An 11,415-nucleotide genomic window follows, 5' to 3' on the forward strand; every position below is an offset into this window, starting at 1 on the left:
GTGAAGAGCAAACCTCTCACTCGGGGGCTTAGCTGCAGCCCAGTGCTCGCCTAAGTTATCAAAATCCTACCGAGTGAAGAGCAAACCTCTCACTCGGGGGCTTAGCTGCAGCCCAGTGCTCGCCTAAGTTATCAAAATCCTACCGAGTGAAGAGCAAACCTCTCACTCGGGGGCTTAGCTGCAGCCCAGCGCTCGCCTAAGTTATCAAAATCCTACCGAGTGAAGAGCAAACCTCTCACTCGGGGGCTTAGCTGCAGCCCAGTGCTCGCCTAAGTTATAGAAATCCTACCGAGTGAAGAGCAAACCTCTCACTCGGGAGGCTTAGCTGCAGCCCAGCGCTCGCCTAAGTGGATTAAGGAATAAGTCGACTGCAGTGAGCGTCTTGCTTTGAACCTGCAAAAGACATTTCGAGTCGAAAGCAATCATATTCAAACACCAAATTCGAGTTCAGATCGATACCTAAAGGAACCGAAAGTGCTCAGGCACTAAGCCTGTTAAGGTTTATCGGTTACAACTCCACTCGGCATACCGAGGCAAATTTAAAGCGTCGAGCTTAGAAGAAGTTTTTTACCCCTCCTGTGGAGGGCTGGAAGGTGCAACAAACTCATCAAGATCAATTCCATCTGCGATCCGAGTGGCAGCAGCAAGGAAAGTTTCCATAAAGGACCTGAAGTCGTGTTTCTTGGTGTTGGCCACCTGGAGGGCCGCCAGCTTGTCTTCTCGCGCATCTTTGAAGTGGACTCGGGCCAGACACAGAGCAACATCCGCACCGCACCGAGCCGAGGACTTTTTCCACTCCTGCACTCGACCCGGGACCGTGTTCAAGCGAGCCACCAGCGACTCGAGATCGTTCTGGAGTGTCTCCCTGGGCCAGAGCGTTGAGTCGATGCGAGATGTGGCGACCTTCAGCCTTGCAAGATAGTCCACGACAGCTGCAACACGAGACTCCAGTCGGAAAACATCCATGGCAACTTCGTCGTTCACCGGAGAATTGACAGGGTCAAGGTTTGGTTCCAGCCGGCTAGTCTCTTCTTCAAAGTCTTGACAAAATTCTGCAAGGGCGATCACCGAGTCAAGGCAATGGTCGAATGGAAAAATCACAGTTGAAAATGATTGTTGAGCATAAAGGTTTACCTTCAAGCATAAGGAACAGCTTCTTGGCAAGACCACTCAGGAAGGCCTCCAGATCATTTTTCTTCTCAAGAGCAGCTTTCAGATTGGTATTTTCTTGTTCAAGCTTGGTAACTGAAGCTAACTTCTCGTCGGCAAGCTTGATCCTCTCAGCTAGTTCAAGGTCTTTTTTCCTTTGGGCCTCCCTCACCTTACCTGCAAGTTACAGCAAGATCAGATTTTGAAACAAATGAAGGGAAAAAGCAGTCGTCGAGGTCTCACCAAACATACCTTCGGTCTCCTCCTTTGCCTTCGTCAAATTCTCCTGAACCAGCTTCAAATTCAGCTCGAGCTGAATGTGCTTGTTTTCCAGTTCAGTGTAGCGAGCCGCAAGGTCACAGGAGTTCTGCGAAGAACCAATCGACTAAATGTCAAAGATAATTCACTTCCGAGTGGAAAAGGAAAAATCACGCGTTTCTAAGACTACAGCCGAATCCAAGCATTCGACCGTAGTCTCGGGGACTACACCCAGTGGGTGCACTCAGCGTGCCCCCACTAATCCTATTAAAGATAGAGTCGACCAGTCGACCGGTTTGCGAAATCCAGTCGTCATAGTCGAATGACGAAAAGACTGAAATTATAAAGCCTAAGGCCGACTGCCAGCAATCGACCTTAGCCTTGGGGACTACACCCAGTGGGTGCACTCAGCGTGCCCCCACTAATCCTATTGAAGACAGAGTCGACCAGTCGACCTCAAAAAAAAAGAGAGAGATGTATTCTTTAAGACTGTAATCGACTGCAAGCAGTCGACCACAGTCTCGGGGACTACACCCAGTGGGTGCACTCAGCGTGCCCCCACCGGTTTACGAAATCCATTCGCCATAGTCGAATGACGGAAAGACTGAAATTATAAAGCCTAAGGCCGACCGCCAGCAGTCGACCCTAGCCTTGGGGACTACACCCAGCGGGTGCACTCAGCGTGCCCCCGCTAACACGGAGTTTAAATCGACACACCCAGTGGGTGATTACTATAAATTTTGGAAAGAAAACAAGCGGTGGTCGACTGACCTGAACATTGCTTTGAAGGGCGGAACTGGCGTCGTAAGCTGCCTGGCTCGCATCCCGGATGGTCTTCAACTGCTGCATCATGATCCCTGCCTGGCGTATCGCCTCCTTCGCGGCGCCAGCTTGGTCCTCTGGGACGTGGTGCGTCGTGAAGAGGGAGGGCTGCAGAGCACTCGTCAGTGGATCTGCGAAGGACACAGTGTGTCGAGTGGTGTTCTCCTCCTCCGCGACCAGAGTCTCAGGCACCGTCACATCCTGGGGCACCCTGCTGGCAGACGCTTTCCTTCTCATTCTGTGCTTCAGCGGTTCCTCATCTTCATCATCATCAGGGAGAGTGATAACAACATTGGATGGAGCTACAGAAAAGAATCAGAATTAGAGATCATGAGTCAGTCGACTAGAAATGGGGTTAAGAGTATAGTACCAGGTTTTGAGGTTGCTGCGTCCTCCATCTCATGATCGTTAGCCCGGGCTGAGGTCTCAGAAGTAGCAGCACTGCAACTCCAAAGAGTCAGTCGACTAACTCCAGCGCCAACCAGAGATAAAGTTCACACAAAACAAGAAGACTTAAGCAACATGATTACCCTGATATGGTGGGGATGGACACCTTCATCTTCGGTAGGTGCTTGGTCGGCTTTGACGGGGCCGCCCTGGGCTGCTTCGACGCCTTTTCAGTCGGCGCCGGAGAGGTGGTCCGAGGGCGCTTGGTCGACTGTGTGACAGTCGCAACCCCCTTGCCACGTTCAATAGCAGGGTCATGGACAAGCTTCGACCGCCTTTCCGAGCGCGGTGGTGCAACCTCCTCCTCCTCCTCTTCCTCGTCCTCATCAACATCATCATCATCGTCATCAGTGTCATCATCATCATCATCATCCTCAGCGGCGTCCGAGTCCCACTCCTCCTCCTGGCTCTCGCCCCCGCTCGCTTCTCCCTCCTCAGTCGGAGCCTGTGCTCCGTTGGGCATCGAGTACAGCTCAGTGAGGGCCTGATAGACATCAAGACAAAGATCAGGCTACCGATCGGCAGAGAAAACAGAAATAAATGTGACGAGAATACAATGGGAAGTGGAGCAGACATACCTTGTTTGGATCACTGTGGCAGTCGAGTGGAGGAATCCTTCTGGCTCCGCGAGGGTTATCCTTGTTCCCAGTAACAGCGGCCATCCACCTTTCCAGAGTGGCATCGTCGACTGTTTCTGGATTGACCCGAGTCACATCCTCAGTCCCGTAGTACAACCACATGCAATGGCTCCGGAACTGAAGAGGCTGGATATGACGCCTAAGAAAAACCTCCAGGAGATCCATACCCGTCACTCCATCCCGAACCAACTGAACTACACGCTCCATCAGCATCTTCACGTCAGCTTTCTCCTCCGGAATCACCTTCAGAGAGGAGGGCTTGTTCACTCGGCCCATGGTGAACTGAGGGAGTCCACTTGACTGCCCCGGCGTCGACTGATCCTGGCAGTAGAACCAGGTCGACTGCCAGCCTCTGACTGACTCGGGAAATGTCATGGCTGGGAAGGTGCTCTTGTTCCTCACCTGGATCCCCAGACCCCCACACATTTGGACAACTCGGGTTTTTTCGTCGCCTGGGCTCGCCTTCTTCACGGTCTGAGAGCGACACGTGAATATGTGCTTGAACAAGCCACAATGCGGTCGACAACCCAGGAAACTCTCACACATGGACACAAACGCGGCAAGATAGGCGATAGAATTCGGAGTGAAGTGGTGGAGTTGCGCTCCAAAGAAGTTCAAGAAACCACGGAAGAAAATGCTCGGCGGCAAAGAGAATACGCGGTCGACATGGGTAGCCAGAAGCACGCACTCACCCTCTTCCGGCTGGGGCTGCCACTCATTCCCCGGAAGCCTCGCAGCTCCATGAGGGATCAGGCCCTCGTTGGCCATGTCGAGGAGATCCTTCTCCGTGATGGTCGACTGGATCCAATCTCCCTGGACCCAGCCTTTCGGCAGGCGAGATCTAGACGAAGACCCGCCACGGCTGGTGGATCTCCCCTTCGCCTTCTCCGTCGCCAACGCCTTCTTCGCGCGTTCCAACGCCGCCGTCTTCTCCTTGACCATGGCTGCCGGCGGGATGCGCGAGGGGAAGTTGTGCGGAGGCGAGAGCGAGCGCGTTGGGCGGAGACGAAAGGAGCAGAGAGAGAATGCTGAGGCACTGTTCAAAAAACCCTCGCTGGGCGCATTTATAAGATCCCTTCCGAGTGGATGACAGGTGGGCCCGGTCGATCTAATCATATCCTGAACAGTTACGCGGACGCGATACGTGGCGAAAAAAACGGCGCGGGGATCGAGGCGTCTATGCCTTGTCCCGTCCGAACACCGCGGTCCGCCCCACTTCGCGCGCTTCCCCAAATTTCGCATCCCGCGGAATCCGCGAACGGCAGATCGGTCTGCCAAACGCGGGATTTCCTGCAATTCGTCGCTCGAAAATCGGCGAAGTCCAAAAGATCACTCGACGAAGGAAAAGAATGGATCGAGTCGACTGAAGAAAAGTTGCTCACTATCAACAAAGAGATTCTTTGGTTCAAAGCAACGCACGACTAGCATGCGAAGGCTAATCGGAAACAACATCAACTCCTTCATCACTCAAGCCTCAATCCATTCGGGGGCTAATGATGGAGTCATGTACCTAGGGTAGGGTCACAGACCTGATCTAAGTACCCTGCCCAAGGACATCCTTAGAAGAGATCACCTTCCAGTCGACCTACGAGGGACTCACTCGACTGACTTGAAGGACTCGACCATGAAGACTCACTCGACCACCAGAAGGTCAAGAGGCACTCTGCACTGCAACGGTCTGTAATTAAGTAGACTTTATGATAGTAAAGACACTTTATGTGGGGCGTTACCAGTAATGCCCCGGACTTAACGCACCTTAAACCCTCTCCTACATGGGCTGGCTGGGGTCCTGGCGCACTCTATATAAGCCACCCCCCTCCACAGGTAGAAGGGTTCGGCACCCTGTAACTCATATACACGTAATCCACTCGACCGTCTCCGGGCTCCGAGACGTAGGGCTTTTACTTCCTCCGAGAAGGGCCTGAACTCGTACATCTCTTGTGTTTACAACCTCTCCATAGCTAGGACCTTTCCTCTCCATACCTACCCCCCACTCTACTGTCAGGCTTAGAACCACGACAGAAGCGTCACTAGAACGCGGATGAGGGAGTCGTACTCGCGGCGATTCAAATCGCGGACGATCTGATCTAACGCCGAAAGGACGGCGCCTCCGCGTTCAACACACGTACAGCCCGGGGACGTCTCCTCCTTCTTGATCTAGCAAGGGGAGAGGAGAAGTTGAGGGAGAGCTCCGGCATCACGACGGTGTGGTGGAGGAGCTTGCAGTTCTCCGGTAGGGCTTCGCCAAGCACTAAGGAGGAGGAGGTGGTGTTGGAGAGGGGGAGGGTTGCGCCAGGGGCAAGGGGTGAAGCTCCCATGCGCCTCCCCACTATATATAGGGGTGGAGGGGGCTGGTTTCTTGCACTCCAAGTCCATTGGGGCATTGGCAAAGGTGGAAGGAAAGAAATCCCATCATTTCCTTCCCCATCGATTGTTATCCCTCCTTTTTAGCGATCTTGATCTTATCCCTTCGGGATATGATCTTATTCCTTCTAAGGAGGGATCTTGGTGCGCCTTGACCAGGGGTGTGTGGCCTTGCCCCCACTACGCACGTTCATGTGGGTCCCCCCATGCAGGTGGGCCCCACTCCGAAACCTTCTAGAACCTTCCCGGTACAATACCAAAGAATCCCGAACATTTTCCGGTGGCCAAAATAGGACTTCCCATATATAAATCTTTACCTTCGGACCATTTCGGAACTTCTCGTGACGTCCGGGATCTCATACGGGACCCCGAACAACATTTGGTAACTGCACACTAATTCCCATAACAACTCTAGCATCACCGAACCTTAAGTGTGTAGACCCTACGGGTTCGGGAATCATGCACACATGACCGAGACAGCTCTCCGGCCAATAACCAACAGCGGGATCTCGATACCCATGTTGGCTCCCACATGTTCCATGATGATCTCATCGGATGAACCACGATGTCAAGGATTCAAGCAATCCCGTATACAATTCCCTTTGCCAGTCGGTACGTTACTTGCCCGAGATTCGATCGTCGGTATCCCAATACCTCGTTCAATCTCGTTACCGGCAAGTCACTTTACTCGTTCCGTAATGCATGATCCCGTGACTAACTACTTAGTCACATTGAGCTCATTATGATGATGCATTACCGAGTGGGCCCAGAGATACCTCTCCGTCACACGGAGTGACAAATCCCAGTCTCGGTTCGTGCCAACCTAACAGACACTTTTGGAGATACCCGTAGTGCACCTTTATAGCCACCCAGTTACATTGTGACGTTTGTGTTGGAAATATGCCCTAGAGGCAATAATAAAAGGGTTACTTGTTCATGATAATTGTCTTTTATTCATGCTATAACTGTATTATCCGAAAATCGTAATACACGTGTGAATATATAGACCATAACATGTCCCTAGTGAGCCTCTAGTTGACTAGATCGTTGGTCGACAGATAGTCATGGTTTCTGACTATGGATATTAGATGTCATTGACAACGGGATCACATCATTAGGAGAATGATGTGATGGACGAGACCCAATCCTAAGCATAGCACAAGATCGTATAGTTCGTTTTGCTAGAGCTTTTCCAATGTCAAGTATCTCTTCCTTAGACCATGAGATCGTGTAACTCCCGGATACCGTAAGAGTGCTTTGGGTGTACCAAACGTCACAACGTAACTGGGTGACTATAAAGGTGCACTACAGGTATCTCCGAAAGTGTTTGTTGGGTTGACACGGATCGAGACTGGGATTTGTCACTCCGTATGACGGAGAGGTATCTCTGGGCCCACTCGGTAATGCATCATCACAATGAGCTCAAAGTGACCAAGTGTTTGGTCACGGGATCATGCATTACGGTACAAGTAAAGTGACTTGCCGGTAACGAGACTGAACAAGGTATTGGGATACCGACGATCGAGTCTTGGGCATGTAACGTACCGAATGACAAAGGGAATTGTATACGGGGTTGTTCTAATCCTCGACATCATGGTTCATTCGATGAGATCATCGAGGAGCATGTGGGAGCCAACATGGGTATCCAGATCCCGCTGTTGGTTATTGCCCGAGAGCCGTCTCGGTCATGACTACGTGTCTCCCGAACCCGTAGGGTCTACACACTTAAGGTTCGGTGACGCTAGGGTTGTATGAATATGAGTATGCAGTATACCGAATGTTGTTCGGAGTCCCGGATGAGATCCCGGACGTCACGAGGAGTTTCGGAATGGTCCGGAGGTAAAGAATTATATATAGGAAGTGGTATTTCGGCCATCGGGAAAGTTTCGGGGTCACCCGGTATTGTACCGGGACCACCGGAAGGGTCCCGGGGGTCCACTGGGTGGGGCCACCCATCCCGGAGGGCCCCATGGGCTGAAGTGGGAGGGGAGCCAGCCCATAGTGGGCTGGTGTGCCCCCCTAGGCCCACCCCCTGCGCCTTGGGTTGAAACCCTAGGGTGGGGGGGGGGGCGCACCACATGCCTTGGGGGGCACTCCTCCCCCCTTGGCCGCCGCCCCCCTTGGGAGATTGAATCTCCCAGGGCCGGCGCCCCCCCTGGGGGCCTATATAAAGGGAGGGGGGAGAGGGGCAGCCGCACCCTGAAGTCCTGGCGCCCCCTCCCCCTGCTACACCTCTTCCTCCTCCGTCACGTGCTTGGCGAAGCCCTGCCGGAGTGCTGCTGTTCCACCACCACCATGCCGTTGTGCTGCTGCTGGAGCCATCATCATCAACCTCTCCTTCCCCCTTGCTGGATCAAGAAGGAGGAGACGTCACATGCTCCGTACGTGTGTTGAACGCGGAGGTGCCGTCCGTTCGGCGCTAGGATCTCCGGTGATCTGAATCACGGCGAGTACGACTCCATCATCACCGCTCCCTCTAACGCTTCCGTACGCGATCTACAAGTGGTATGTAGATGCAAACTCACTCCCTTGACTCGTTGCTTAGATGAACTCATAGATGGATCTTGGTGAAACCGTAGGAAAATTTTTAATTTTCTGCAACGTTCCCCAACAGTGGCATCATGAGCTAGGTCTATGTGTAGTTCTCTATTGCACATGTAGAACACAATTTTGTTGTGGGCGTAGATCTTGTCAACTTGCTTGCCGCTACTAGTCTTATCTTGCTTCAGCGGTATTGTGGGATGAAGCGGCCCGGACCAACCTTACACGTACGCTTACGTGAGACCGGTTCCACCGACTAACATGCACTAGTTGCATAAGGTGGCTGGCGGGTGTCTGTCTCTCCCACTTTAGTTGGAGCGGATTCGATGAAAAGGGTCCTTATGAAGGGTAAATAGAAGTTGAGAAAATCACGTTGTGGTTATTCGTAGGTAAGAAAACGTTCTTGCTAGAACCCAATTGCAGCCACGTAAAAGATGCAACAACAATTAGAGGACGTCTAACTTGTTTTTGCAGCAATTGTCATGTGATGTGATATGGCCAGAAGTTGTGATGAATGATGAATGATATATTGTGATGTATGAGATCATGTTCTTGTAATAGGAATCACGACTTGCATGTCGATGAGTATGACAACCGGCAGGAGCCATAGGAGTTGTCTTTATTTTTTGTATGACCTGCGTGTCATTGAAGAACGCCATGTAAACTACTTTACTTTATTGCTAAACGCGTTAGTCATAGAAGTAGAAGTAGTCGTTGGCGTGACAACTTCATGAAGACACGATGATGGAGATCATGATGATGGAGATCATGGTGTCATGCCGGTGACAAGATGATCATGGAGCCCCGAAGATGAAGATCAAAGGAGCTATATGATATTGGCCATATCATGTCACCACTTTATATAATTGCATGTGATGTTTATCATGTTTTATGCATCTTGTTTACTTAGAACGACGGTAGTAAATAAGATGATCCCTTGCAACAATTTCAAGAAGTGTTCTCCCCTAACTGTGCACCGTTGCTAAAGTTTGTCGTTCGAAGCACCACGTGATGATCGGGTGTGATAGATCCTTACGTTCACATACAACGGGTGTAAGACAGTTTTACACATGCAAAACACTTAGGGTTAACTTGACGAGCCTAGCATGTACAGACATGGCCTCGGAACACGGAGACCGAAAGGTCGAACACAAGTCGTATGGAAGATACGATCAAGATGAGAATGTTCACCGACGATGACTAGTCCGTCTCATGTGATGATCGGACACGGCCTAGTCAACTCGGATCGTGTAACACTTAGATGACTAAGGGGATGTCAAATCTGAGTGGGAGTTCATTAAGTAATTTGATTGGATGAACTTAATTATCATGAACTTAGTCTAAAATCTTTGCAAAATATGTCTTGTAGATCAAATGGCCAACGCTCATGTCAACATGAACTTCAACGCGTTCCTAGAGAAAACCAAGATGAAAGATGATGGCAGCAACTATACGGACTGGGTCCGGAACCTTAGGATCATCCTGATAGCTGCCAAGAAAGCATATGTCCTTGAAGCACCGTTAGGTGACCCACCTGCTCTCCCAGCACTGCAAGACGATTTGAACGTTTGGCAGACACGTGCTGATGATTACTCCCTCGTTCAGTGCGGCATGCTTTACAGCTTAGAACCGGGCTCCAAAAGCGTTCTGAGCAACACGGAGCATATGAGATGTTTGAGGAGCTGAAACTAGTTTTCCAAGCTCATGCCCGGGTCGAGAGATATGAAGTCTCCGACAAGTTATATAGTTGTAAGATGGAGGAAAACAGTTCTGTCCGTGAGCATATACTCAAAATGTCTGGGTTGCACAGCCGCCTGTCCCAGCTGGACATTAACCTCCCGGATGAGGCGGTCATTGACAGAATCCTTTAGTCGCTCCCACCAAGCTACAAGAGCTTTGTGATGAACTATAATATGCAGGGGATGGTGAAGACCATTCCTGAAGTATTTTCAATGCTGAAGTCGGCAGAGGTTGAAATCAAGAAAGAACATCAAGTGTTGATGGTCAGTAAGACCACTAAGTTCAAGAAGGGCAAGGGTAAGAAGAACTTCAAGAAGGACGGCAAAGATGTTGCCGCGCCCGGTAAGCCAGTTGCCGGGAAGAAGTCAAAGAATGGACCCAAGCCTGAGACTGAGTGCTTTTATTGCAAGGGGAAGGGTCACTGGAAGCGGAACTGCCCCAAATACTTAGCGGATAAGAAGGCCGGCAACACTAAAGGTATATTTGATATACATGTAATTGATGTGTACCTTACCAGTACTCGTAGTAACTCCTGGGTATTTGATACCGGTGCCGTTGCTCATATTTGTAACTCACAGCAGGAGCTGCGGAATAAGCGGAGACTGGCGAAGGACGAGGTGACGATGCGCGTCGGGAATGGTTCCAAGGTCGATGTGATCGCCGTCGGCACGCTACCTCTACATTTACCTACGGGATTAGTTATAAACCTTAATAATTGTTATTTGGTGCCAAGTTTGAGCATGAACATTGTATCTGGATCTCGTTTGATACGAGATGGCTACTCATTTAAATCCGAGAATAATGGTTGTTCTATTTATATGAGAGATATGTTTTATGGTCATGCCCCTATGGTCAATGGTTTATTCTTAATGAATCTCGAGCGTAATGTTACACATATTCATAGCGTGAAACCAAAAGATGTAAAGTTGATAACGATAGTCCCACATACTTGTGGCACTGCCGCCTTGGTCACATTGGTGTCAAGCGCATGAAGAAGCTCCATGCTGATGGACTTTTGGAGTCTCTCGATTATGAATCATTTGACACATGCGAACCATGCCTCTTGGGCAAGATGACCAAGACTCCGTTCTCCGGAACAATGGAGCGAGCAACCAACTTATTGGAAATCATACATACCGATGTGTGCGGTCCAATGAGCATTGAGGCTCGCGGAGGATATCGTTATGTTCTCACTCTCACTGATGACTTGAGTAGATATGGGTATGTCTACTTGATGAAACACAAGTCTGAGACCTTTGAAAAGTTCAAGGAATTTCAGAATGAGGTAGAGAATCAACGTGACCGAAAGATAAAATTCTTACGATCGGATCGTGGAGGAGAATATTTAAGTCACGAATTTGGTACACACTTAAGAAAATGTGGAATCGTTTCACAACTCACGCCGCCTGGAACACCTCAGCGTAACGGTGTGTCCAAACGTCGTAATCGCACTCTA

Source organism: Triticum dicoccoides, chromosome 4B (genome assembly GCF_002162155.2).
Source record: "Triticum dicoccoides isolate Atlit2015 ecotype Zavitan chromosome 4B, WEW_v2.0, whole genome shotgun sequence".
NCBI lineage: Eukaryota > Viridiplantae > Streptophyta > Magnoliopsida > Poales > Poaceae > Triticum > Triticum dicoccoides.